The 26346-nt window shown below is 41.0% G+C and overlaps 1 protein-coding gene across 4 annotated transcripts in view; it reads right to left on the bottom strand.

Annotated features, from left to right (window-relative positions):
* CMKLR2 (chemerin chemokine-like receptor 2) overlaps positions 1 to 25888 on the bottom strand; it is a 51906-nt gene extending 26018 nt beyond the window's left edge. Inside the window, exons 1-2 of one of the 4 annotated variants that reach the window (XM_089671031.1) lie at positions 25659 to 25888; positions 6284 to 6374 (exon numbers count right to left, since the gene is read on the bottom strand). The gene's annotated coding sequence lies outside the window, so the exon portion shown is untranslated. Of the gene's footprint in view, positions 1 to 6283; positions 6375 to 8091; positions 8228 to 25658 lie in introns of those variants that run through there. The other 3 variants (XM_089671022.1, XM_089671012.1, XM_089671040.1) reach the window with 3 other exon arrangements.
* Positions 25889 to 26346: the final 458 nt, after the last annotated feature.

Here is a 26346-nt window from a genome sequence, read left to right on the forward strand (position 1 = left end):
AGCTTGTTTTGTCTAGGGCAGTGTTTCTCAACCTTTTTTCAGTCAAGGCACCCTTTAAAATTATGAACAGTCCTGAGGCACCCTTTAAAATTATGGACAGTCTTGAGGCACCCCATTCTAAAATGGGATGCCTCTAGACTGTCCATAATTTTAAAAGGGCACCCCATTCTAAAATGTGAAAAACTATTCTATTATTTTTATATCACAAAGCAACACCCACACATGTAGGACACCCAACATTAGAGGTGATGTATTCTTCCAAAGCAGATACACTTTTGCACACTGGTGCTGAGTAGTATTCCGGTGTTTCTCTTCTTCCTCAGTTTTTCTCCATTACTGAGCTTATGTGACCCCAGCACTGTATACAAGCCAGCGGGTGAGGGTGGGCATGGGTGGGTATGGAGAGGGGCAGGAGAGGGTCAAACTAGTATGCTGTGCAGGCAGCTGACATCCTCCTTATCAACTGAAGATGTCATTGGTTGTCAGGACGCCGGCAGCTAGAAGGTCGTAATGGTGCACAATGAAAACCTGTGGCTTTGTATAACTAAAAGGCAGGCTTGTTCCACCCGCTGGCTTGTATAGAAGTTTTGGGAAATTTTTAGACATTTTGCCAAGGCACTCCTAAAGAAACCTCAAGGCACCCCAGGGTCACCCCAGAGAAAGGCTGGTCTAGGGGAGAAGAGAAACAGTTTTGCTTACTTGATCCTCTGCTCCTCCGGCAGACAGCACTCTCCACGTTTCAGCCATTATTATTTATTATTATACAGAATTTATATAGCACCAACATTTTATGCAGCGCTTCCTCACATCCAGAGCAGCACTGGACGCTGCTCTGGTCTTGATGACGTCATAACCCTAGACTGCTAGAGTACAGGGGTGCAGAAGCTGCAGGAACCAGTCTAGCTGCAAATAGGAGTGGAGGATCGGGTAAGTATAGCTCCTTTCATAGTTACCCCAGACAAAAATGAGCAGTTAACCTTTGCAGTGCAGGTACAGCCTCTCTGCAAGGCAGACATTTTTATTTGCCTGGAGTTGAGCTTTAAGGATTGGTAAATTGTGATATATTAAACTTTTGTTTTTGGGTTTATTACCAGTTTAAACATGCAGGTATACACAAATCCATCTGAACTATTTTAAAAATGTGCTTCTTCCATCAACATCCCATAAAAACACTTCAATAAAATGATGTCAGAAGATGTCGAAATGATTGTCAAACTACAAAAGCCTGCGTACAAAAGGCCAAACAAAAATATTCATGTCAACAAGTCCTAAAAGACATCTGTATTTAAGTCCACCTGCACAATCATTGGTATGCTGAAATGTTTTCAATGGACCAAGACGTTTGTTAAGTTAAAACTCCACATTCCTTCAAATATTTATAGAATGCTGAGTACACCAAATATTGGTCAAGATGTGACCCTGGCAACTTAAGGACACGTATATATAAGGCAGTTCAATATTCTGATTCTTTACAGAGTAAATAGACAACTGTATACGTATTGTAGCAGTGACTGAACTAAGGTCTCCAGACTATTTCTGTAGCCATCCCCCATCCCACAGCAAAACTATTTCTGTATTTTGAAGTGAAATCTTACAGCTAGACTGTAAAAATAAAAACTTACCAAATGTAAGCAGGCACTGAACGCACTGCGATGGGTGTTGTCACTGAAAAAGCATAAGTCTGAGATAGTAGAGCAACTCCCTTCTGTCTAATTATACAGAAAACATTTTCACACAACACCCAAACACAGCTTAAGTGGCATATCAAGTTCTTTTTAAAATATGAATTTACTGTGGATCACAGGGCAATATGCATTTAACAGCACACAAAATGAGATATTTAAAGTGCCCCATAATGTTTTTTATGCTATCCTATCTAATGGTACCTGTGCATAGAGGCTGTTCTAAGCTCTTTATTCCTTCCTCACTCATATCACATCTCTAGTAATCCCTGCAAAAACTGCATAAAAATCTACCTTGCTTTCAAAAGTCTGGCGACCATGAAGTTTGCCCTATAGAGCTGTGACATGTAGCAATAAAAAAACAACAGCCTGTATGCACAGATAGTGTAAGATGGCAGCAGATATACAGCAGTGGTCTCCAAAGTGTGGCCTGAGGGCTGGATGCGACCTTTGGCTAGCTTTTATCTGACCCTTGGGGCATTATACCCCCCCATTGTCAGTAACAATGGGGTATAGTTCCTTCCATTGACAACTGGGCACTATTTCTCCCACTGAGACCAATGATGGGGCACTATTCTTCCCCCTAATACCAAAGATGGGGCACTATTCCTCCCACTGACACCAACAATGGAGCACTATTCCTCCCACTGACACCAACAATGGGGCACTATTTCTCCCACTGACACCAACTATGGAGCACTATTCCTCTCACTGACACCAACAATGGGGCACTATTCCTCCCACTGACACCAACTATGGAGCACTATTCCTCCCACTGACACCAACAATGGGGCACTATTTCTCCCACTGACACCAACAATGGGGCACTATTTCTCCCACTAACACCAATGGTGGGGAACTATTTCTCCCACTAACACCAATGGCAGGGAACTATTTCTCCCACTGACACCAACAATGGGTCACTGTTCTTCCCCCTAATACCAAAGATGGGGCACTATTCCTCCACTGACACCGATGATGGGGCATGAGTCTTCCCAATGACCCCAACAGCGAGGCACTATTCCTCCCATTGACCCCAACAGTAGGGCACTATTCCTCCCACTGACCCCAACAGTAGGGCACTATTCCTCGCCCTGACACCAACAATGGGGCACTATTTCTCTCCCTAGTACCAAGGAACCAAACAGAGAACACCATTTACTCCCACTGATACCAGGACATTTTCTACTCCCACTGGCCACATTCTAGCCCCCCTTAAGTTTGCAAGACAATAAACTGGTCCTTTGTTTAGAAAGTTTGGAGACCCCTGGTATACAGAATATCAATCATACAGAAAGTAATATTGTGGAATAAAGAATGTACAGCACATAAAGAAGAAGGAATGTAGAATAGAAACCCAAGGTTTAGCATGCAGAATGGGATGGTTTGGAATAGGAAGTGTACAGCACAATGTAGAAAATTCAACTGTGTGGAGCATGGAATACACAGAGCAATACATGATTATACGATGGCTAGGAATCATGATATACAGCAAAAAAAATTGAATTGTGTGAATAGGGAATGTATGCTTCTAAAATATTGGTTTGCCTCTCAGGATCTCATGCTAAACAATGTAGACAAATGAATCGTTGGCTTCCAGCTATTTTATTCTAAAAGACAGCTCCTATGGCTGTCAGAATAACCAAACAGTGGTGGCAGCTGACTGGCTGCATTCACAGTTCAGACATCTCTTTTTCTGCTTGGCACTTTTTGTTTCTTAATAGAAGTTTGTGAAACTGGGTGGTATCAGCAGGGTCATCTATGACCCAAATTTTGATTGGTTCATAAGAATTGGCCGATATGTTAGCTAGATTAGAGTAATTGAGCATTAGACCTTTACTATTTAGGGGATTTTTATCAGCTGACTAGAGGTCAGCTCAAAGTGGTTGTAAACCTCAGACATGAAATATGAACAGAGCATATCCCTCTATAACAGCCTTTTTCAACCTTTTCAACCTTTTCAACAACGAGGAACCCTCAAAATAACTTTCCAGGCTCAGGGAACCCCTGTTAAAAATGAATATTTCTACAACTCATGATACATTAGTGTGATGATCACTGGGAATAATGATCCATACTCTTGTGGGCATTGGGAAGAATGACCCCCTTTCAAAAAGCTAGAAAAGTCAAGGGTGTTAGTAGGAACTTGTGAGAGGCAGAAATTGTTCCTGGCTCAAAGTACCCCTAGCAATCTCTTGAGAAACCCTAGCCTTCCATGGAACCCTGGTTGAGAAACCATGCTCTATAGTGAGTGTGTGATTGTCTCAATCCAGAGTATTAAGTGTCATTTCTGTCTGCTATCGTGTTTCCCCAAAAATAAGACACTGTCATATTTTTTTGGGCTCAAAAAAACACACTAGGTCTTATTTTCAGGGTAGGTCTTATTTTTTAAATGTTCAGGTGTGGACAGGGGGTGCAGAGGTGAGCTGCAGGCAGTTGTGGATGAGGTTTACTATGGAGAGGGCCGGATGATGACATTTGTGAGCTGAAGTCAGGTGTTGCAGGGGTGACTTGACAGGTGAGTTTCAGACAGGGTGCAGATATGAGCCACAGACAGGGTGCAGGGGTGAGTTGCAGAAAGGGTGCAGGGGTGAGCTGTGGCCAGGGGGTGCAGAGCTAAGCTGTGGCTGGGGGGTGCAAAGGTGGGTTGCAACTCAGCTCACCTCTGCACTCCCCCCCAGCCACAGCTCACCTATGCACCCTGTCTGCAACTCACCTGACTCAATTTACCTCTGCAACACCTGACTTCAGCTCACCTTTGCACATCCCCCCTCCCCCTCCACTGCCCTCATATGGTTAGCTAGCTTTGCAAAACACAGCTGTCAGCAGCCGGCCCCTCTCTATAGTAACTCCCGTTTCGGGTCCTATCTTCCTCACCGCTCCGCCTCTTCCCCACTGGCTGGTTATCACCCCTGGGGCATCGGCTTCCATGCATTAGGCTGCAGGAGGAGATACCCCGCCCCTAAACACACTGCATACTGCACCCACAGATATCTGTTCCTTCCCTGTCCCACAGTGAGTACAGAGGTAGGGAGGTTCTGTGGGAGTGGATGGTGCTGTCACTTCAGCCGCGCTTCTGTGTTTATAAGAGACAGTAGATATGGGTGTGCACAGGGCCAGTGCCAGAGGTTGCGGATTGGCATTCCACCATGTTCCGGCTGAAAAAAAGCCCTGATCACAACTAGGTCTCATTTTCGGGGTAGGTCTTATTTTCGGGGAAACAGGGTACCTTGTTCCTCTACTATCTGTATGAGTCACTTCTCAGGAATTTTCCTGACACTAAGAGAAAAATGATGACATGGGAGAGCAAAACCTGTGACTGCAAGCCTCAGCTCTGTTCATATGTGCTGTATGGAGGGGGTGGGGGCGTCCTTCAACTGTAACTTCAACTCCCACCTGCTGCTTTTCAGTGCTAAGAGATCCTTTGTCAATTCTGCACTTTGAAAGGATGAAGGGTGAAGAAACCGTAGATAAACAGGTACAACTAATTTAAGGGTATGTTCACACTAAGGCACTGCTGGTGTGTGGTGCAGTCCAACCAAGATCAGCGCATTGCACAGTTTCCTTTTTTAGTGAACTTTATTCAGCTGTCATATAGACATCTGATAAAGTTCAAATGTCGGCTGTATGGTGGGAGGCAGTGGATTGCCTTGCACTGCGCTGAGCTGAAAAAAGTACATACTACTTGCACACCACTGCAATGCAGTGGTATGAACCTGGCAGATAGGGAGACAAGGCATGTGGTGTAGCTTCACTGGAATAGCTGCCCAATGCAGTCCCATCCCATGTGGTATGAATGGACCCTTAACCTTAGAACCCCTGAGAGTTTTCTGTTTGAAATGTTGTACAAGGCTACAGAATCTTCAAAGTCTGTAGAAACAGAAATGTTGGCTGTAGGAAGCTGAAATATGGGGCTGAGTTATTGTATATTGTTTTTGGCGCACATAGAGCTGCCTTGGGAAGCACAAAGTAACAAAACACCCCATTTAATCTGGATTAGTCCTTTATCTATCAATTCCCATGCCAAACTGATCTATTATGTCAGCATGAGTCTGTTATCTAACCATAAGTGCTCATCTGGATTTGGAAAAATTTGGTCACATACAGAAATGCTCCAATCCAGTGCTGTTATATTTATTTGTTCACAAAAATGTCATTCTTTTAAAAAAATAAACAGTCGTTTTTGTGCGACGATGAAAGAGTATCTCTGGCATGCAAAGATAAATACACAACGTAGCGTGTCACAGTCCTATGAAAGGACTGTCTCTGAAACGCTGCAGAGGAAGAATGCCCCCATTCACAGATTCTGCATTAGTCAAAAGCTTAAGAATTCGCACTAATATAAGCGGAGCTTTTTATAAAATGATGGATTGATGCCAGGTGTTTGCAAAAACAACAAGTCAGACATTATCATGGGAAGGAAAGGGAGTAAAATTTTACTAGTGCTGAAGAGTGCTATGTAATATTACACCCAAATCAGGATTTGCATGGCTGTGCTGATAACTGTCCTCCAAGCAGGATATGTCTGAATTTAATGTGAATATTTAACTGACAATAGTTCTAGATACATACTAGTGGGTTACAGAGTTTCAGCAACTCACAATGAGGATCAGGGTTCAGAACATGGCTTGTCCTTAAATGAGGTCAGGTGAAAGTCCAACAAAAATTTCCTAGGGATAGTCACGGATGCACCTGCCATAGAGAAAGATAAGCATTTCACTTCCAGTAATGCAAGGAGAGGGAAACATAAAATGACTTAGTGACTCGCCTTGTCATTTTGACAATGGACAACATTTTTAAAGCTGGCTTTTCTAACTTGTATGAAACCTTACTCCTATTCCCACACTAGCTGAATTGTACTCCATGCTTGGGAATATATTCAGGAAAGGGAGAAACCTTATCTCTTGGCAAAAAAAGTTGTAAATGCATTTAGGGTCACCTTGTTAACATTTCAGAACTGAATAGTAATGATGGCAGGCTATATTATCAGGCTTGTATTTAGACATTATATTGGCCTAGGTCATCCAAGTGATTGCACCCTTTCGTGCAAGCTCTCCTTCTTATGTGGTGATTGTTTGGGGGTATACAGTCTGCTTTATGAGCAGAGCTAAGTTCAAAGCCCAAATCCAGGCAAAAACTAAATTAAATATTGCATTATGCATTAAATACATTACTCTTCAGTGTTGATTCCATATATCTCTTCCTAAGCCATCCTGAAGAGTAATGGATCAAATCACAGTTTCGTCTATGAGCTAAGCTAATTCCATGCCCTGGGGACCAGACATTTTTCCCTGCTTGTTATCTTCTTGGGCAGTGATCCCCTCACCAACCTCGTGAGCTCTCCTGCCTCTGGAAATTATGAGAGATGACATGTCCACTAGAAGTGTAGCCATGCAGTCAGTGCCATGCAGTCAGTAATATTAACACACAAAGCAGGACCCCAGAAAGTAGACAGAAGAGGGAAGGGTTGTCATATGACCTTGGCTTCATGCAAGTAAAAAGGTAATTGGATATTTTTTTTTTATACCAGTGGTTAGTTAGATGGAGGTGGGAGGAGGGATGCTAATATCCTGGAGTTGGGCTTTAATTTTGCAACTCACCAAATAAGAGAAAACAGAGACGGTTTAATGTTTACTCAACATCCAGATCCCCTGCAGTTCTCTTACTTGATTTAGACATAAATATCCAGAGGGGACAGAAGTGGTAAACCATAAGGAAAATGTTAGAATTTGGGAGTGATGAAGCTCAGTGCTGCTGCCCTAGTTCTATGATTGTAAATAAAGCCTGCAAATTATTATGCACAGGCACTAATGTGAATAAAGTATTCTCACAAGTGTCTTCGGAACAAAGAGATAAAACATTCATATAACATATATCACTGCTACACAGACAATTTGGTAATATAAGGCATTTAAAATTAATTTGATATAGTGCTGGTCATGATTTCCCACAACTGCCAGAAATTCATATATTTAGTCTCTGCAGTAACAACACACCGTTTGTAGGGGGCAATTCCTAGAATTCTCATCACTCTTGTAAATGTCTTGATGCTTTTCCCAGAAATATCAGCAGAGCCCAAGAACAAATGACAGGCCTGCTAAGCAATCCTCTGCACTTGGTGCTTCATCTTTAGCAAACTTCTTGCAAATTTGTTGAATGCCAAAAAGGATGGCAGAGGATATGGGGATATATATTATGATACTGGAATTGAACATTTACTGTGGGAGAACTGTCCTGCTTATACTATGTTTGAGCAATTATGCTGGCATAGCCTAATTTAAAACCTAACTTCAGCATATATACTTTTTCTTAGCCCTATCCTCCCCCCCTTTTTTCCCTTTGGAAATCATTCACTCACCCAGCCAATCAGAGGAAACCGTGCATTCATTCATAAAAATACAGGGCTTACCGTGAATGTCTGATCAGTACTCATCCCAACTCAATTTTGTTCCAGGAAAGGGAAGGAAGTCCCCGTACTGCCGCCACAACACAGCCCTGTATACTGTAGGTAGATGATGCTACATACAGCCTATATACAGCTGACAGCTCCGGTGCGATCTGTCACCAGCCATGTCCTCCAGACACAGCCGATGACAGATTACTACACCGGCTCACTGCCAGTGTCATGTGTTCACGTTGACCAATCATAGCAGATCACATAACAGTTGTAAATTATGAATGGCTTCCTTTCATTCCATTCATTGCTTACTACTGTGCTGCTAGCTGTGATTGATCACATTGGTCACATGTACAGAATGGGCCAATCACAGCCCATCTGTAGCATGTTATCAGCTATGGCCAATCACAGCTGATCACAACAAAAACTACTGAATGAATCAGTTTCATTCAGTAAAAATGCATGCTTATACCAATGAAATTTGTAATGTATAAAAATAACAAAAACAAAAAAAAACTGATCACTTGCCCAGAGTAGTACAATGTTACTATAGTTGTATTGCTCTGGTCACAGAAGTAGAAAAAAAAATCGTAAAAAAAAGTAATACATTTTAAAAAATGTTTAAAAAATCTAAAATTTTTTTTTAATAAATTATCTTTTTTTTTTACACACTGTCGCCGGTTAGCTTCTCTGATCACCGCAGCACCGCAGCAAAGCAAAACATTCATTTGGAACAGACACCAGTGAGTAGTCATGTTCCCCAAGGATCCATACTAGGTCCTGATGATGATGCTGTACTGCATTGGTGACAGTATTTTAAAAATAAATTGTGAACTTTTTTTTTCAATTCTTTATTTTCCACAAAATTATGGCAAAAAATTACAACTTCAAAAATCGCGCAATGTCTCTTACTAAATACATCCAACTTTCTACTTTCCCAAAAGCAGTCATGGCGGGGGTATTTGTACTGTCCTGGCATTTTTGGGCATCAAGAAATGAGATAGACCGTCAGTACATCAGGATTTATCGACTTTTAGATATATACCATAGTTTGTGGACTCTATTAATTTCCTACAAACTAAATAATAAACACTGATTTGGGTTATTTTCACCAATGAAATGTAGCAGATTACGTTTTGGCTTAAATTTGTGTAGAAAGATTATTTATTTGCAAAATTTTATTACAGAAATATTTTTTTTTCTAAATTTTCTGACTTTTTTTTATAGCACAAAAAAAAGTGGTTATTAAATACCACCAAAAGAAATCTCTATTTGTATGAAAAAAATGATAAAAATCTCACATGGGTACAGTCTTGCATGACTGGGTAATAGTCATTTGAAGTGCGTCAGCGCTGATAGGTGAAAATTGGCCTGGGCTGGACGTGGGTAAAAGAGTCCAGATACTCACCTGCCTAGCGGATCCAGTAGTGACCTGCAGAATCCTTTCAGATTTCTGCCCCTGTTTGGTCTTTGCCACCATCTTCTTCGGGAATGTCATCAAGAGGCTTGCTAGGTTTTCCGGGTTTGGCCCCACGATGGCTCACTTCTAGACCCGCTCCTCCTCCGTTTCAATGAAGGACTATGTGACGTGCATATCCCAGGAGGCGCAGCAGGCATAATGCATGTCATTCGCCTACGCAATTGACATGCATGGTGGGTGGGCAGGCTTGAAGAGTTTATTAAAAAACAAAAGTTTGCTAAGTGTGCAGAGGAGAGGAGGAGTGGAGAGAAGACAACTTTAATACGAGGGTGAAGATTTGCTTTAAAGAAACCCTTTAAATTTCAACAAAAATTTCTATAGATTATATGTGCATTTAACATATTTTATGCGTTAGTCGTATAGACATCCAAAAGCCCCGAAACTGCTCATAGATACCACCATCTTGGATGTGATGTCAGCACAACAGACTCAGACCTGTCACTCTATAAACAATCCCCTATGCTCCTTTGTAGGAAGGTGAAAGGAGGAGTGGAGATGTTAAGTCAGGACAAAGAGTAATTGGATGCTCTCAGAAGAGGAAAAGGCAATGGTTTTCAAAGAGGGAGGGTGCTGTGTGAGGGAATAAACTTGTAAACTTTTCTGTTAAGTTCAAAGCCACATGCAAGTGAATAAAAGATCAATTATGGAAATGAAAAACTTTTCCAGGAAATATTCTAAATACTTCATTTTTCCATTTAAGTTGGTGACATGGTCTCTTTACGGGCAAAACATTTGAATATTTAGTCGCTCAGCTTGGGTGCTTTGTAAAGTCCATGTTATGTAAATACTAAAAACACAGATAATGGCGCCTTGAAATGTATTTTCCAGTGTGCTGTATAATTTGTGGTACGTGCAGTGTGGACTGAGAATGTAACGAGAGAGTGAGGATATGAGTCAAGAACTATGTACGCAACACATCAAGGACAAACAAAACAGTAAGATAGTTAGACTGTGTTTTACTGTCTGCACTACCAAGGACACAATTTATATTTAGAAAAATAATCTTTTTTACCCTAACCATGCCTGCTACATAGATAGACTTTCTTAACCACAGTCATCAACTATGTCCCGTGCTTGGAGAAAGTATTACTGCAAAAGTCGCATTATAATAGCTTACTGGTTTCATTAACTTGAATGTTTGTTTACTTAACTTCTTGGCTGGAGGAAAACATTCATTTGGAACAGACACCAGTGAGTAGTCATGTTCCCCTGGGATCTATACTAGGTCCTGTTCTATAATCTATATGTAAGTGATATAACTAAAGGGTTGTTGGGCAAGGTATGTCTTTATATAAAGGTGTATAATAGAGTTGATATCCCTGGAGGCTTCTGTAACATGGAACATGAGTTGGCATTGCTGGAAGATTGGTAAAAGCAGTGGAAACTACAAGTCAATGTTTCTAAATATAAATTATGCACCTAGGGAAAAATAATCCTTTGACGGAGTACATTTGGGGTACAGTGTTGACTGGCACTACAGAGGAGGTACTTATTTCAGATGATTCCAACATGAGCAAATAGTGTAACCAGGCAGTGGGAAAAGCTAATAGAATTCTAGGATGCACTACTAGAGGGATCACAAGCAGGAGGAAGGAGGTCCTGATTACCTTATGTAGATTTTTAGTGAGACCTCATTTAGAAAACTGTGTCCAGTTCTGGAGACCTCACTTACAAAAATATACTGATAAGATAGAACAAGTCCAGAGATGGCAACAAAAGATCTGAGGGATAAAACATATCAAGAGAGACTTCAGGAACTTAGTATGCACAGTCTGGAGGAAAGAAGGAAAAGGGGAGACAGGATTGAAACCTTTAAATAAATCAAGGGGGTAATAAGGTTCAAGAGGGCAGGACTCAATATGAAGATCAAGATCAAGAACTAGGGGACATGACTTCAAACTAACTGGAAGAAAGTTCAAAATTAATCTTAGAAAGTATTATTTTACTGAAAGGTTAGTTGATGCTTGGAACAGACGTCCAGAAGAGGTAGTGAGTCAGTCAGCTTTAACCGCTTTCCCACTGCCCTATAGCAGATATACTGCTACAGGTCGGCAGGGGTGCGCAAAATCACGTATATATACGTGATTTTGCATCTCCGTGTAGGGGGAGCGCACAAGCCGCATGCACGCCCTACCTGTGCCACCATTCACGGCCGTGGCTGTTGTTCACTGGGTCCCGGCCGGTGATTACCTGTTGGCGCCCGGTGATTGCCAAGCATCTCCGACGGGGAGGAGGACTGTTTTGTTTACTAACAGTCCTCCTCCCTGAAAGCTTGGGCACACTGCTCTGGATGTGTCAGGGATGCGGGTGTGACCAGAGGTGTGTGTACTGACACAGGGAAATGCAGGCTTCAGATATGGTATAAATAAGACAATTTAATAAAACTAACAATACAAATATAAACGCAGTGCACCAAACCCCAAGCTAACACAAATACATACAACAAGGTGAAACAAACCCAAACCTAAACTGATATAGATACACAGGTACATACACATATAGAGCACAACGTAGTCAGGCAGGCCGGGTCGATAACTATCGGGCAGGTAGGTACAGGAGGAGCAGGCGGAGAGTAGTCAGGTCATGAGCCGGGTACAACAACTAACGGACAGGTAGGTACAGGTGGTCAGGCAGAGAATGGTCAGGGTCACAAGCCAGGGATCAAACAGGAGAAGTCAGCAGAGGTCAGGATCAGGCAGGGTTGGCAACAAGTCAGGCAGAAACAGGAATGCAGGTTACAAGATACAGGGGCCCATGGAAAAACACACACCAAGGCACAGACTGCAGGTCTGGCCATCCCTTAAATACACCACCTGCAATCAGCCCCAGGTGATGGCTAATTGCCGAAGTGAACCTCTGGTTGTTGAGAGCACCCGCTGGCCAGCCCTGGTACTGCAGCCCACAAGGCAGGTGAGTCCCACCACTATTGGCAAGTCCATTCCTGACAGGATGGCTGTGCACAGCACAGACATCCAGAGCAGTGTGATTACAGACACAGACACAGACACCGCCCCCCAGTAAATCACTCCCTGCACACAGTTAACCCTTTGATTGCCCCTCATGTTAACCCCTTCCTGCCCAGTGCCATTAGTACAGTGTAGGTGCTTTTTATTAGCACTGATCACTGTATTGGTGTCACTGGGGATCTCAGTGACACCAAGTCAGTTCCTCCCAGTGCCAGAATGTCCACCGCAGTCCCACAGTCCCGCTATAAGTCGCTCATTGCCACCATTACTAGTAAAAAAAAAGAAACATTCCAGTATCTATACCGCCACTTGTAAACGCTATAACTTTCACGTAATCCAATTAATTTACACGTACTGGGTTTTTGTTTTTTTTAGCAAAGACATGTAGCAGAATACAGTTTGGCCTAAATTTATTACAAAATTTGATTTTTTTAATTTTTTTTTTGATAGACATGTTTAATAGAGAAAAGTTTAAAATATTGTTTTTTTCTCAAAATTGTCGGTCTTTTTTTTTCATAGCACAAAAAATAAAAAATGTACAGGCGATCAAATACCAATGAAAGAAAGCTCAATTTGTGGGAAAAAAGGATGTAAATTTATTTTGGGTGCAGTGTTGCATGACCGCACAATTCTCAGTTAAAGTAACGCAGCACCGTAACTCAAAAAATGGCCTGGTCAGGAAGGGGGGTAAAACCTCAGGAGGGCAAGTGGTTTCAGACATGCTTGGGACAAACATAGATCTACACTCAGACAAAAATGTTAACAAAAAAAAAAGTGAATGAATTAAAAAAAAAAAAAAACCTGGCAGACTCAAGGGACTACTAGGTCTAGGAGCACTGTGGTGGAAAACCAGTGACTGTTCATCTCTTAAAAGGACAGGAACCAGATCCTATGTTCAGGAATACCTCCAGATTGCTGGATGAAGTTCATCTAGGGTCCGGTACACTAAATAGACGCTGGCTAGATCTTCAGCAGAGATTGTGCTGCAGAGAAGGCTTGTAAATAGTTCCAGGAAGTTGTCCTCAGTTTATCAGTACCCTTGGGCATCCTGTGCATCCCTAACCCTATCTTAGTTCAAATCCCCTAAATAAAACAACAAAATCAACGCTCATGGACTGATTTCTGACTCTGGGTGTAAGCTTTTGTGAAGATGTGTGATGCCTGGCTGTGCAGGGCTATAGGGGGACCCAAATCTTTTAGCGACTCCTAAGGGGGTAGTGCTACATATATTATTATGATCTCAGCATATGTGAGCTAGAACTTATATGTTACTATGATATGACTAAATTAATTGTCTAGAACATACGTCTTTATATGTATAGATCTTTTTGGGTAGGAAAATGTTATCTACAAAGCATTAATAACTGGCTTAGAATGGCCAGTCAACTACTATATAATCCTTTTATTTTAAGGGTAATAAAGACCAAATCTTTTTTAAAAGAAAGAAAGTCTTCTAGAAAAGGCTGGTTACCAAATCTAAGGGCTACCAGTATGACAAGCAGAAGTGATACTCGGGTGTTTAACCTTTTAAATGAACTGGAAAAAATAACAAATACCTAACAATAAGAAGGATGGCTCATCTGCATTTAGGCCAGTTTCTTTCCTTTCTGTAATTCTCTCATTGTAACCCTGAACTGTATGTAGTGGCATTTTGCAACACTGTTTATTGGGAAAAGCCTCAAGTTCTTAAAGTGGTTCATTTCAGAACATTTTTTACCTTAATGCATTCCCTGCATTAAGGTAAAAAATGTCTCAGTCGTAGTATCGCTCCCTTACCTCCCTGTATACTGAGTTCTATCTCGATCCAGCACTGTGCCCATCTGCAACAGCGCTGGTCTGTATTCCTCTCCTCATAGGACACAGAGGCAGCAGGAAGCCATTGCGAGGAGGGAGAGGGAGCAGGGCCAAGCTGCACTGTGTTTCTATAGTCACACAAAGCCCAGCTCAGGAGCATATCAGCATGGGTGCCCCCTCACACAGCTTGCTGGGGGGGGCACTTGGAGAAGAGGAGGAGCCAAGAGTACTGGTGGGGGGCCCTAGAAAAGGAAGTTTGGCACTGCTCTGTGCAATACAATTGTAATACCAAGCCCATTTTTTAAGAGATAACAACATGTGATGTAAGATGAAGGCATCCTATCTTTTTTCTAGATGTAAACCTATCCAGATGTAGGAAACTGAGTGAAAGATAGAACATCTGACCTTAATATATTACACCTTAGCTCAGGGGTTTGAACTGTGTGCTTCCTGCACAGGTTCCTTGACTTTGTGCTTTAGTCTTAGATACCAATGGTTTGCTGCCATATGTTTGAACATTGCAATACTCTAATCGTAAAGGTTTTGTTAAAGAAAACATATACTGTATTTGCAGTGAGCACATATCTTAAGTCATTACTTTAGTGTTTATCCTAATGTCCAACTCCAAATTTAGCAGCTCCCCTGTATCCCTCCAATCTCCCCCCACCACACCCCAGGGGCCCTTCCACCTTTAATGTTGGACAGTCCTCAATGCTACAGAGAACAGCGCTCGCATTATGACATCAGAACCATTCCCTGACTGTGACCCCTGACCAATGTGATGATACACCCCAGGGGTTGTATCCCTGACAGCCTGAGCTCATAGGAAGTTGATTAAATGTCTAACCCAAGACAGGACTGACGAATGGAGGATGTGGAGAGCAGAGCTAAAGTGCAGAGAGGGTGATCATAGCACTGAATTTATAACAGGGAAGGGAAGCAAAGGTAAAATACTTGAGTTACGCTTTAAAATTGTTTTTGACATTTATTACAAGCATGCCCTTTCATAAGTTCTATAATATCAAGCGTAGAAATTTGTAGACAATCCACTATATGCCGTGAACACATGGTTTTGCTACGTTTGCTGACACATAGCGGTTGGTTTACTGAAGGCAAATAGGCTATTCACTTTGCAAGAGAAGTTGTATTTGTATGAAAATTATCCCCAGAGCTTAGTGAATACGGTGAAATTTCATTCTGCGAAGAACACCCAATCATGTGCAAAGTAAAATAAAAAACAGCATTTTTCTTGCACAAGATTGGGTGATAGAAGTGTAGATCTTCACCTCATTCACTAAGCTCTGTTGAAAATTCACATGCAAAGTTTCACTTCCCATGAAATGTAAATAGTCTTTTTGCTTTTAGTAAATCAAACTTATAGACTTGTATTGTAAGAAGAAAACACAAGCACTGTAGTACTCTGAAACAGAAGCATAGCCTGAATATGTAAAGAGCAAATATGGCTGCCACATACACAGATGCAATTACAAACACATAAACAGAGATAAAAAGTTGAAACCATTGACAACCATCGATGGGATTCTCTACATCAATTTGAGCTCCTTTATATGTAAATCCTAAAAATCATTGAACACAATATATATATATCCACTCTTCCTACCACTCCATCCCCCACAGCTATCTCCTCCTGTACCACTATCCCCTCCCTCCTAGATTGTAAGCTCGAAAGAGCAGGGCCCTCGAACCCCTCGTGTATCGCATTGTATTGTTATTGTACTGTCGCATGTTCTGTCCCCCTTTGTAATGTACAGCACTGAGAGAACTGTTGGCGCTTTATAAATACTGTATAATAATAATAATAATATATTCCCTATAAGACTGGGTTACAGATGTGGTAATTCAATTCTATGCTAATTTCAGGGACTGTGCAGACATTCATCAGCTGTACTGTGAAGACTCAGTATATTCCTTTTTCCTGGGCTTTTTTTCAGCAGGAATGCTGGGGAACACAGTTGCAGCACCTCCACCACCTCTAGCACTAAATGTATGTAATGGCAAGGGATCCTGGAGTATGCTGCAGGGACTAATGATGCTACCTGCGAGTGATCTATTGTTGCTGGAGGGGATCTTTTTATGCGGGGGGGGGTCTCTGTTGCTGCTGGGAGGTATATTGTTGCTGTGGTGGGTCCTATTTTGCTGGGGGGGTCAATTGTTCCAGGGAGGGATCTACTGTTAAGGGAGGGGGTCTATTGTTGCTGGCTGTGTGGAGATCTGTTGTTGATGTTGGGAGTATTTTGGTATTTTGTTGCATGCAGTCCGTTGTTGCTGGGGAATCTATTGTTGCTTGAGTTGATCTATTTTACCCTTTTCTTGTTATCATTTACAAATTCAATAAAATTTACGTAGCACCGCAAAATGATACTTGCTTCTGTATTCTCTTAACCACCTTCCGCCCGCCGTATAGTACAATGACGGGCGCAAGGTGATTTTCTCGTTCTGATAGGACGTCATATGATGTCCTACCATTCTCACTGAGCATGTGCGGCTCAGGGAGCGCGCAGCGCGGCGATCACCAGTCCACTGTGTCCCTCAGACACAGCGGATCACGGAAAGAGCCAAAGATGTTGGCTCGGTCATGTGATCAGCTGTGTCCAATCACAGCTGATCACATGTAAACATGGAAATGCCGGTTATCGGCATTTCTCTCCTCTCGAGCTGTCACGCTGACAGCTCAAGAGGAGAGGAGAGCCGGTAATCGGCTTTCCGCAGAGGGGACATGTACACTTATCATCTGGGCACTGATGATCAGTGTGCCCTGATGATCAGTGTGGCCCCAGAAGTGCCACCTGTCAGTGCTCATCAGTGCCAGTGCCCTTCAGTGCCAGTGCACATCAGTGCCACATCAATGCCACATATCACTGCATACCAGTGCACATCAATGCCACATATGAGTGCCCATCTGAACTGTCTTTCAGTGTCACCCATCAGTGCCAGTCAGTGCCACCTATGAATGCCAATCAGTGCTGACAATCAGTGCCACCTATCAGTGCCAGTTAGTGCCGCCTATCAGTGCCAGTCAGTGCCGCCTATCAGTGCTAGTTAGTGCCGCCTAAAAGTGTCAGTCAGTGCCGCCTATCAGTGCCAGTCAGTGCCGCCTATCAGTGCCATATATCAGTGTCATGCATCAGTGTCATGTATCAGTGTCATGTATCAGTGCTGCCTTTCAGTGCCCATCAGTGATGCCTGTCAATGCCCATCAGTGCAACTTACCAGTGCCTCCTCATCAGTGCCCATCAGTGCCACCTATCAGTGTCCATCACTGCAGCCTCATTAGTGCACATCAGTGAAGGAGAAAAATCACTTATTTACAAAACTGTATAACAAAAACTAAGAAAAAACTTTTTTTCAAAATTTTCAGTGGTTTTTGGTTTGTTTAAGAAAAAATAAAAATCCCAGAGGTGATTAAATACCACCAAAAGAAAGCCCTATCTGTCTCAAAAAAATGAAAAATATTTCATATGGGTACAATGTTGCATGACCACGCAATTGTCATTCAAAGTGTGACAGCGCTGAGAGCTGGAAATTGGCTTGGGCAGGAAGGGGGTATAAGTGCCCTGTAGGCTAGTGGTTAAAGGAGCAATACTAAGAAGTGGGTAGGGGGTAGTGGGTAGGGGGTAGAACCAGCAGAGTACTTGGAGGTGGGTAGATGCGGAGACAAGAGGTGACTCACAAAGGGGGAGTTCCTGTACCTATTCTCTGAGGAAAAAAATCTCTGCTTTTCTGTATGCTTTATGACTTCTAATTACTGTTCCTGTGTTTCCAGTTTGTCCATGACTAGCACATAACTGTATTTTTAAAAAAAAAAAATTCCCCTTGACACCTTAAATAATACTGCAGTTTTTAAACTGGAACACCTGACAATATGGGAAACCAATTTTTTGGTCTTTCTGGAACACATACCTAAACAATTAATTGATTCACCTCTCTTATAGCTAGCACACTCTTCTAATTGGCAACCAGACTAATATGACTCAACTTTGAATCCATATTTGTAATTGTAAAATTCTTACGTAAAAAGTGAAATATATCTGCAGGCCAAAGTGTTTTTAGTTTTAGGCGTAGGAAACGGTTTTATTGTATGCCTGCTGGGAGATTCACCTTCTATATTTCTTCTGGACCCTTGTCAGCACAACAGAAAGTGATGGGAAATTCAAACTGTACAGTTGTGACTGGAACTGGAGGTGATGATAAATGGGATGCCAATAGAGTGGCAATAGAGAATGCCTGCTTTAATGACCACTATCGAAGAAGGAATTTCACTGACTTTGGAGGGATTTCTTCTCTTTAGTCTGGAAGTGAAAAAAAATCATCCCAAAGGGGCACAAACGAAAACAGTTTGATAATGGTTTTAAATATACCATACTCCATCCAAAAATAAAAAAGAGATATTTCTTATGTATGTGGTATATTTCTTTTTTTTTGTAACAGGGAGCTTGTAGGCTTAATCTATATAAATAATTGAAGGAAGATATCTTGTATTTGTGCCCTCAAGTACTATTCTAAGTTTCCATCAATGGAAAAAAATATGCTGTTCTATCAATGCAAGTAAGCTGCTCATTCCCGTACAGTTATTGCTCATGCACATGGACAAGCTCAGGCTAATATCCAGTGTGCACTGACACGTAGGCACATTTCTGTGCGCCAGTACACATCAGCGCGCAGGCGCTTGCACATTGGCCCCAAGCTGCCTATTTAAAGGAGACTCTGCTGTGCACTAATTTCTGGATGTTCTTCAGCTTTCTGTGATCCGTGTTTCTGTGTTCCTGTTTGTACTGACTGTTGCTGACCCAGCTTGTTCCTGACTTTGCTCTGTGGATTCTGGATCCTGACCTCGGCTTGCCTTAGACTATTCTCTGCCTGATCTCCTGGTGTTGACCTCGAATTGCTACTAGACCCCGCTCTTCCAGCTTCCCTGGTACCAACCCCAGACTGCCTCCTGACCACGCTGCTGTCTCATCGTGTGTGACCCTGCCTCACCTTGACTATGTCCCTGACCATGGCATTCACCTGCTATCAAGTTACCGGTTCCGTGCTTCTTTGAGCCTTGTACCTCTGTCAACACGTTCAGTGGTGCTCGGACCAGAGCCACAAGGGAAGCCTTCTCATCAACTCGGGGCCTCCAACCAAGTGCTACCCAAACCACCATTCGCGGCCGTGGCTGTCAATCGCCGGGTCCTGGTCGGTGATTACTTGCCGGCACCCGTGATTGCCGAGGATCTCCCTGCCAGCTCGTGCACTTTGCTTTGAATGACTGTGCACAGCACAGCTATGCACGGCAGTGTGCTTACAGTGAAGCACACAGACACAGCCCCATAGTAAAACACACTCAGCACACAACTAAACCTTTGATCGCCCCACATGTTAACCCCTTCCTGCCCAGTGCCATTAGTACATTGTCAGTGCTTTTTATTAGCACTGATCACTGTATTGGTGTCACTGGGGTTGTCAGTAACAACAAGTCAGTTCCCCCTAGTATCAGAATGCCTGCAGTCCCTCTATAAGTCACAGATCGCCACCATTACTAGTAAAAATTTAAACAAAAATCCCAGTATATATACAGCCATTTGTAAACGCTATAACTTTCACATAAACCAATTAATTTACACATATTGGGATTTTTTTTTTAGCAAAGACATTTAGCAGAATACATTTTGGCCTAAATTTATGATGAAATTAGATTTTTAAAAACGTTTTTACTGGACATGTTTAATAGCAAAAAGTAAAAAATAATGTTTTTTTCTCAAAATTGACGATGTTTTTTTAATAGCGCAAAAAATAAAAAATGCACAGATGCTCAAATACCACCAAAAGAAAGCTCAATGCGTGGGAAAAAAAGGATGTAAATTTAATTTGGGTGCAGCGTTGCATGACCGCGCAATTGTCAGTTAAAGTAACTCAGTTCCGTGATGCAAAAATTGGCCTGGTCAGGATGGGGGGTAAATCCTCTGGAAGGCAAGTGGTTAAATATTGTCTGTACAGTACCAAATAGAATTTTACATTCAGGCATAGCTACATGGACCCTACAACCAATGGAAAAAAAACATTAATGAATACAATTTCTAATAAACAATCTAGTGGATGATTTTTTCACGGCATACCCATTTTTGTTAGTAAAGTAGGGTGCCCAGTACCAAAACCGTTTTCTTCCTTGGTCAATCAACATATGAACAAATATAAAATAGAACAAAAGACATGTTGGCACATTCTTAGGACAGAGCACACATATTTTTGTTTTTGTGAGTGTAAATCTTTATTAATTGTTGGATACTTTTATATAAAAACTGGCTGCACCATGATTTTTTCTTTCATTCCCTAACATGACCTCGGTGGAGAGATATAAAAAGAGAGAGTGATATAATGCTCCTGGAACCATTATATTGAGTGGTGGATACCTACCTTATGGATGATTGTGTAGCTATTGATCATCACACCTGAGAATTTGATTCATTGCATCTGCTCCCAGAGATCTAGAGATTGATCAGCATGGAGCTCTGGTGAGTTACCCAACTTTACTTTGGTGGTGGATTTTGGCACAATTTCTTTGAGAGCACGTGAATTGGAAAAGGATTTGTTTGGACATTTGAAGAAATACAAAATTGGACAATTTTTATATTCACAATATTTAATTATTTAAATTACTTATGCACTAAAAAAAAGTTTTGCACATAATTTTGATATTTTTTGATATTAATTGAGAATAGATATACCGGTATATATTTTTTGCACTAATGTTTCTACAGTAAATTAGGAATAGTTTGTGGTTTTAGCGCATTCCTTTATTTAAGTTATAGCACTAAGAAATTTATTTGGTTTCTTTGAGGTGGAATTGCTGCTTTAAAATATTAAGGGTGTGGCGCTTTTATTATACTTGTGACATATTTTTGTTGCTTCCAAATTCTTGCCCATGCACTACGTCTATATCCCAGGTGATGCTTGATTCAGTCTTTCATTGGGTAAAAAAGTGAAAAGTGTTTGTGTATAGTTACAGTGCTACTGCCGCAGGAAATGAAATTAACTACATTGCTTAATTCTGCCTAATATCCTTACCAGGATGTCCAGCTTGTATGGCTCACACAACACTTGTTTAATAGTGCTTGATCTGTATGCCATTTCGAAATCGAAATACTTTACATATTCAGCTGACAGCAAAATGTATCTTAGCCAAAAACATTTTGTCTAGTTCCTTATCGAATGAGTGAATGTTATTTTACAGTTTTTGCAAAACAAATGATAAATCTCAGTCTAACTCAGAGTATATTACCAACAATGCACATGAAATACATTATTTGTTCTTGTAATTTCTTGCAAATATCAAATTAGGTTACCGTAGTTATATTTGGTTATCATATCTATTCTGACTTTTCTGTTTCTGCCAGGGCCTTATAAAGCATAACTCCTGATTTTTGAAGGACAGTGCTTTCTTTTCTGTCCCTCACATTCCATTTCCCACTTTGCAATGGAACTTTCCCAATAGCTTAGTGAACGTGGTGAAGTTTAATTTGCAAAGAATACCCGATCATCTCATTCACTAAGCTCTGGGAAGAATTCCCTTGCAAAGTGAATTAGTAAATAAACCTTTATGTGACAAGCTTTGGAGTGGGGACAAATGCCTATGAGTATTTCCTACCCCTGTGGTTTAGTGATGGCAAAGCGTTACGAAGATCCCTGGGACTTAATTGTTTTGGGAACAGGCTGCAGCTGCATCAAAATTCTTAATTCGTCCAGGGAATATAGGAACATGAACGTAAAAGAATTCTAAATGCCAGGGGAATACAGCACAAAAAACTGTAGATAACAGGTGGATATGGATGCACAGACTGCTGGATGCCAGGGATAAGAACACAAAAACCACTAGACATGGGTTTGTATACTATGTCAGTTATAAGGCAGTCAGAGTGGTAAATTCTCTTGCCAGCCAATGGAAACATAACAGGAATCTTCTAAGCTATTTCTCCATGTCAGAACCCACAGGAAAGAAGAGTCTGCCAATACAATTTTACACTACAGTACTAGAGTAAAGACACAGTTATACTTTGGTATGTTATACTGTGTCATAATTATGTTTTCTTAGTAATTTTACTATTTTGTAATTTATCTTGGGTATCAAGCTGTTATCATTGCCAATGAATTATATATGATAGTTGATGAACTGTAAGTAAATGTTATTAAATGAGTTATACTAAATGCAATGTTGTCTTTTATTCTGCCCAAATAGCATTCCGTTTGTTGTACTGGTTGGTGAATTAGTACATTATATGAGGAAATTATAACATGACCAGCTTCACATTTCTAAATAAATTAAATAAATCAGTGGCCCACCATGTTTAAAAGAAAAAAAAAAACAACAACCCTGGCTGCAGTACCACCACTCGAGTGATGTTACCAGTACACTCACCTGCTCTCTGATCCAGTGCCAGTACTGAGTTGAATGGTGCCAATCATCCAACCCACTTTCTGTGACTCCAGGCCCTCATGAGCACAAGCCCTGGAGGCATGTTATAACACTAATACTACTCTCGTACAGTGTGGTACGGTGTGACATTCACACATTATTACATGATTGCTGTCTGGGAGTACAAATTACCCACTGACAAAGGAGAAAAGGAAGGACCTGTGATATTAGTCTGCAAGTAAAAAGATAAGTATAAAGAAATTTCTTTTAATGGAAGGGTTGAGGAGGAGGGATGGTGGGATGGAGAATAGGAAAAGGGAGTTGGTCTTTAAGACCACACCCACACTTTGACCCTACACCTAAAGTGTTAAATCAGGTTTACAGAAAAAAATGTCAAGGTGATGTAACATGTGACATCCTCTCCACCTACCCAGTTCTCGCTGTACTTACCTTCGTGGTTGCTGAGCCATCAGCACCCTCGCACCTGGTTCATTGGTCCGGGAATTTGATATCCATGCTCTTCTCCATCTGTACTATTGGGGCAGACCAGATCGATTCTGACTGGTCAGTGCTATCACAGTGACCGTGCTGCCAATCAGAACTGATCTGGTCTGTCCCAGAAGCATTGACAAGGAAGAGGAAGAAGATTGGGGATTTTAAGTCCCCTGACTATTGGACCAGCTGTGAGGCTGCTGACAGCCTGACAGCAGGGACTGATGGGGGGTGTCCATTGTTAGTTCACCTTTATATTTTTATGTAAAGGTGAACTAACCCTTTAAACTAGTATGGTGAGCAACTCTTTTCATACAATGCTTTTTTATACAATATAATAGCCATGTTGAGTAATGCAAGGAGAATTAGGCAAAGTTCAGTAACTCATAGCAACCAATTTTTCAAAGCAGATTTTGTTTCAGCAAATTAAATTTGAATTGGGTTACTTACTGAATATTACCTGCTTAGTATATTTGCACTGCTTTTTTTTTATTTTAGATACTTTGTACTGCTTTACTGAATGTATTTGCATTGAACTAAAAATTTAAATACTTTTGATGTTTTGAAAGGTAAAAGGTCAAGATGTCTGACATGATGTCTGCACAAACATCTAATTAAAGACAGAGACTAGTACTATAAAGGTGGTTGGGTATAAAATACAAGGTTCAAAGTGATGTCACTGCACATTGCCTAAATTAAATTGTTTGTATAATGCTGTAAGGAAAGCTGGCTCAGACTATTCTTATTAAAAGCCAGTTGTTTTTACTGGATAGAGTGTCTCTCTGTCTGTGATCTCACTAGGCAGATATTCCATCACTGTTTTTTTCTTGTGACACCCAGACAAGAATTGGGGGGAGCAGATGTCACAGGACAAAAAGGCACAGGTAGCAGTAAAAAATAGTTTTAATGTTTTCTTACTAAAAATGTGTTTTGTATTTGTCTATGCCTTATGAAAGAATTTTTCTTTCTTGTCTTTGGCAGTGAAGGGTTAAAGCCATCCCTGGAAGAAAAAATAAGGCTGCCATTATTCAGTATTCAAATGCTAGCTACCTGGCTGCCTTGCTGACCTTCTTGTCCCAGTACTTTTGTATGTAGAGTTGTTCTGGGTCAATGACTTTGAAAAATATTGAATTAGAAAGTCCTAAAACGTTTTCTTTCACAGCTTCCTGACACAATCTGTAGACTAGCATTCCTCTCAATAATGCCCAGTGTTGAGAGATGTTAATTTACATTCACTTTTTGACAGCTAGCAGGTGGCACTGTACGTAGCTTCTAGCTGTCTTACTGGACTGTCATTACAGCTTTGGTCCCACTAAGGATTGGGAACCAATCAGCGGGATTCTTGGTCATGTGATCACTATATCATTATGACATAGTGATCACACTCAGGACGAAGGTTCATGTACAAAATAAACCCAGAACCTGCAGGTGCCACTGCAGACTGAAGATGCCAGTGTGTCACTAATACTGTAATTTTCAGGTACAACTACAGTATTAAAACAAATAATACACTAATTTAAACAACATATTTTTACATTTTGTGTACATTGGTTAGCCTATACTATAATAAAAAAACACATCAGGGGTTTTATTAAAACAGCACATCAAATACATTGTAAAAGCCTCAAAGGTCCCTAAAAATTAAAAATCATTTAGGTTGGTTATAGTCAAGCTAATTAATCCCCAATGATGATAACATTGACATTCTAGACTTCAGTAACCTCTGCTAATTAAAGATTAAAAAAAAATTTGGCCAAGCAGACAGGTTCCATTTGTTGACATCACTTACACCTATTGACTTGTTCTCATTCCTTGTCTCCTCCTGGTATCATTTTTATTTAAAAAAAAGTGACATAAGGAAAAGAGTAAGAGGGCAGCACAGAAAAAAATACATAAGCTTAGTTCTGTATGTGAAAACAAATGTGCTGTATACATGGAATGTAAAACACATAGTTGAAAAATATAAGTGCCAACACATGGTTCAGCGGTCTTCTCTCATTCTGATGTCCTTTTAACAGGTGTGTGCAAATGATACATTCATGCAAAAGAAAATAGTTCTTTGTGCTGTACTACTCTTCTCAGCATCTCTGTTCTGTATCTGACCTATTTTTTTATTTGAGGGGAGCCAAAAAACAAAGTGGCTTTGTAAACCTAGCCTTAGGCAATGGTTTGCTTTCTGTGATTAAGCATTAAGCAGTACTCCCTAATAACTGATAATAATACTTGCATGTATCTATTGTAGTAAAATGAACATAAAAAAACTGCAAATTTCTAATAATACTAAAAAAAAACCCAAAATAAAACAATTCAAAGATTTTGTTTACTTAATAAAGCAAAAACAACTTCCAACAGTAATAATAATACATAATTCTCATAGCCTGAATGTGTATTCTTCTTATATGGAGTTTACCATTAATAATAGAAAGCCACTTACCTAAGCAACTGCTCTGGGCACAGAAGATATGAAGTTGTGCTCAGCTGTTCAGCAGACTGAAATACTGTGATTCAAGTGCTCTTGAGAGAGAGCAGCTCATTCTCCCTCCTCCGAAGGAGTGTCATTTCCAGTTTTGAGAATGAGGATGTGACTTGTCACAGAGGTTGAAGTCAAGATGGTCAGTGTGCATCAACAGTGAACACACGCATGCTGAGCTTGTCTTCTGGCCAGGGAAAGATGACTGGACTACAGAGACCTTTTGAAAACAAATTACTACGGTCCACCACACCCTCTGTAGAGACAGAGGCTTGTTTAGGGTTGCTATGCGGATAGATTTGGAATGTGCTGTCCCTATAAGGCTGTTTGTAGATGGGTTTAGAGACATCTGCACTGAGGTCTGATATGCCTGGATATGCCTGATGGACTGCAATGCTGCAAGTATTGTTCATGATTTCCTTCACTCTTCTGATTGAAGAGAGGGAAAGATCAACTAGGTCATGCAGAGATTCCCAAGGTCTCAAATTGCTAAATTTCTGTTAATCCTAACTGGTCATTTTTACACTAAACTTTCTACATGCAACTCCAGGTGAGATTGAAATGCACACTTCATCACATATCAGGTGCCGCATCACATATCAGGTGCCGCATCACATATAAGGTGCTGGGTTGGCACAAAAGCAATCACTTT

The sequence above is a fragment of the Staurois parvus genome, unplaced genomic scaffold (assembly GCF_062004578.1).
Source record: "Staurois parvus isolate SC_StPar_1 unplaced genomic scaffold, SC_StPar_1.0 ptg000011l, whole genome shotgun sequence".
NCBI lineage: Eukaryota > Metazoa > Chordata > Amphibia > Anura > Ranidae > Staurois > Staurois parvus.